The sequence below is a fragment of the Alligator mississippiensis genome, chromosome 1 (assembly GCF_030867095.1).
Source record: "Alligator mississippiensis isolate rAllMis1 chromosome 1, rAllMis1, whole genome shotgun sequence".
NCBI lineage: Eukaryota > Metazoa > Chordata > Crocodylia > Alligatoridae > Alligator > Alligator mississippiensis.
Window position 1 is genome coordinate 112,588,815 of NC_081824.1, and position 3,784 is coordinate 112,592,598.

Consider the following 3,784-nt stretch of genomic DNA (forward strand, 5'->3'; position numbering starts at 1 on the left):
CTGGATCCATCCCCTACCCTCTGGTGTGTTAACTTTGCTCCATAATTTGGTATCATCTGCAAACTTGGACAGGGTGCTCTCTGTCATGACCCAATGATTGTGTGTGTGCTTCAGCACTGCAGAATTATTTCCCGCCACATGGAGCTTTCTTTGCATGGTGCAATTCTCAGCTGCAGAGAGAACCCCGGTGCAAAGGAGTTCCCGCCACCTGCCACCCACCACCCTTATGTAAATTTGTTTCCCACTATTGGCTGTTTCTAAATTATTCCTACGTGGCGGCTAGCGATTGGCTTGCTAGCCGTATAAAAGGTTAGAGCAGTTTCCGCCCAAGTTGTAGAGGACTCCACAACCATCTCGTGGGGACTCTGAGCATGCGGCAGAGTAATAGAAACTTTGTGTGTGTCTCAGAGGAGTTCGGCGGCCTGATCAACCACCAACCTCTTCCCGTCTCGTTCGTTAAATTCTTCATAAGACGTATCTACGTTTTTTGCGCGCTCGTCAAGGGTATCCAGAGCTCTGCACCTTCCTTTTGCTCTCTATATACCTGAAGAAGGACTTCTTGTTGTTTTTTTATCACCAGCCTAAATTCTAATCCTGCTTTGGCTTTCCTGACTGATTCCCTGCAAGCACGAGCCAGGATGGTATACTCCTTAGTAGCTACCTCCTGATTCCACAGCCTGTATACTTCTTTCTTTGCCCCTAGGCTTTCCTGGACTTCCTTGTTCAGCCAAGAGGGCTTCTTTGCCCCTTTGTTGCCTTTTATGTGCAATGGGATTGTCTCCTTCTGCGACCATAGGATCGCTCCCTTGAGGAACGACCACCCTTCCTGGACCCCCATCTCACCAATGCTCTTGAGCTTTAATGCCTCACTAACTAATCGTCTGAGCACACTTAAGTTAGCCTTTCTGAAGTCCAGCACTTCAGCCCTGCTGGTTAGTTTACCCACCCTTCGCTGGATAGTGAATTCAATCAATTGATGGTCACTATCCCTTAGGTTACCTTTTTCCTGCAGATTCCCCACCAGGTCATCCCCTGTAGCTAACACCAAGTCCAGCAAGGCATTTCCCCTAGTGGAATCATATACCTCCTTCATTAGGTGAAGGTCCTGTATGCAACTTAAGAACCTACCTGAGCGGTTAAATTTGGCTTTCAGCTTCTCCCAGCAGATGTCAGGGTAGTTTAGGTTACCCATGACAACCATATCTCTCGACTGTATGGCCTCTGAGAGCTGTCTGGAGAATTCCAGGTCTAGCTCATCCTCCTGGTGTGGCGGTCTCTAGTAGACCCCCACTACCAAGTCCCTTGCCCCCCAACAAAGAGTACCTCAGTTTGGCCCTCCTCTGATCCCATCTTGATTATAGAGGATGTATATTGTTCCAAACATAGAAAGCAATGCCTCCCACCCTTTTTCCCAACTGTTCCATCTGCACAACCTGTAACCCTCAATGCCTACTGCCCAATCATGAGTAGGTTCCCACCAGGTTTCAGTTAGTCCAACCAGGTCGAAGTTGTTGCTTGCAAGCAGGAGTGCAAGTTCCTCCTGCTTGTTCCCCATTCTCCTAGCATTAGTGTAGAGACATTTAAACTGCCCCCCTCCCCCCCCGATAGGTACCCTTGGTACCCTCTGTCCTGATGTCTATCAGGCCCCTTAGTGCTTACCTGGGCCAATCCAGTGCATTGCTCGTGGCTTGCTGATCCTAGGTTCTCCTTATCCTCTGCTTCCGCATCCCCCAATGAACCTAGTTTAAAGCCCTTTGGGCTTTATTAATTAGTGTGAATATTAAGTACCTGTGAAGTATCTGAGATAACAGTTGCCACTTAGGGCCTTGTTACACATTGCACTGAAAGCCACACAAATATTAATCAGCTTAATGCGCACAGCAGCAGGAGCCACCCTCCTCCCATTTCCCGCCCCCCCCCATGAGCTGCTTGTGGCTCTGTCCCACACTCTGCCCTGGCTGGGGAGCACCTGTTGGTGCCCCTTCACTTCAGCACCCAAGGCAGTCATCCCTCTCGCCCCCCCAACCTTGTTACATCACTGTGGAGCAGTCACACCTTAAGGTGAAAATTCTTCTCTGACTTCCCTTCACCTATGACTTGCCACTAGAAGCTTGGTGAGCAGAGGCAGGACTAAGAGCTAGGGCAGAAGTGACTCACTGCTTCTGCCAGGCAAAGAGCAGGCCCACCACCATGTCGGTTGCAGTGAGACCAGAGAGACCTGGGGAAGCAGCTTCCCTGGTGCTCTCTGGTCTTTCTGAAACTGATACAGCAGCTCTGCACTGACAGCGGGGTTGTTGGGCTTAAGCCCTGGAAAGCCCTGCTCTTGGCGCAGAGATGCTACAGCTTGAGGAGACCAGAGGGCCCCGGGGAAGCAGTTTGGTCTCACAGAGTTGAACAAATCAAAGGGGTTAAACCTGTTAAGGGACACAGGGTGTATCTATGTACGATACTTTGTGTGCGGTAGCCTAATAACACTGCACAGTACCATGGTAGTCAAAAACTGTGCTAACAAGCTACTGTGCAGTGTTATTAGGTAGGGCTATGTGAAACAGCACTATTTTGTTTTGACTTCCGGTTCGAAGGGACAGCATTTCATTTTGATGTTTCATTTAGTTTTGAAGCACTATTCCATTTTGTTTTGTCAAAAGTGTTTCACCATTTTGATGTTTCTACGTTTCACCACTAGGCTATAATGGAGAATCATGAAAACGCCTATAACTTTGTCATTTCTTGCCTGATTTGAATGAAAGCAGCAGGGCAGGTAGCCTCTGAGGCAGGCAGCCTCTGAGGTAGCCCGCTGAGGCTACAAAGCCTGTCAAGTTTCAAGGAGATAGATACAGGGGTTCCTGGTAAACTGCACCTCAAACTGTTCAGAGCAAAACTCATGTCACTTGTAAGTGTGAAGGCACAGGGGGGTGAAAACAGCAGACATGATAGCCCCTGCTGAGGCCATGAAGCCTGCCAGGTTTCAAGGAGATAGGTGGAGGGGTTTCTGGGAAACTGCACCTCAAGCTGTGGACAAGCAAAACTCATGACGTGTGACTTTGTGTGTGTGTGTGTGTGTGTGTGTGTGTGTGTGTGTGTGTGTGTGTGTGTGTGTGTGTGTTAAGGCACGCCCTCACTGGCACTGGGGCCTCCACATGACATGGTAGTGTGCCCCAATGAGGTCACCTCCTCCCATACAGCCTCATCCCAGTACACCACTTTAAATAACAACAGGTAAGCAGCACAGTAGCACTAGTGTCTCAGGCAGCCAAACTGTGACAGAGCCTTTCTTTCCTTCCTGCAGGACCTTCTTCTCCAGCAGTGCCAGAGAACTCTCCCTGCCAGCCCCAGCCCTGGAGCTTAGATGTGCCCAGGGCCCTGCGTTGTCCCTGGTCAGCTGACCAGGGACAGGTGCTAGGGGTGTAGGTTATAGTCATGTTGGTCTAAGACATGGCACTAGCAGACAAGGTTCTTTGGGTCAATCTGATATCTTTTAGTAGACCAACTGAATACTTGAAGAAATATATCTTAGCAAGCTTTTGGGTTGAAAAACCCTTTATTGGGCTGAGAAAGCACCTGCAGTTGGTGTGTGTGCTGTTCCTGGATAGAAGGAATAGTAGAGCAGGCAAGAAAGCCAGTTAGTGAAAATGGAAATGGTGACATCATGGGGTAAGAGACAGGCTGGGGTGTGAGGGGAAGAGGGATGTGGCAGGTAAAAGTGGAGAGGTACCTGGGGGGTCAGATGTTCAGTAGGTTGTCGTGTGTCAGAATTCCAATGTCCATACTGACTCCATGAGTT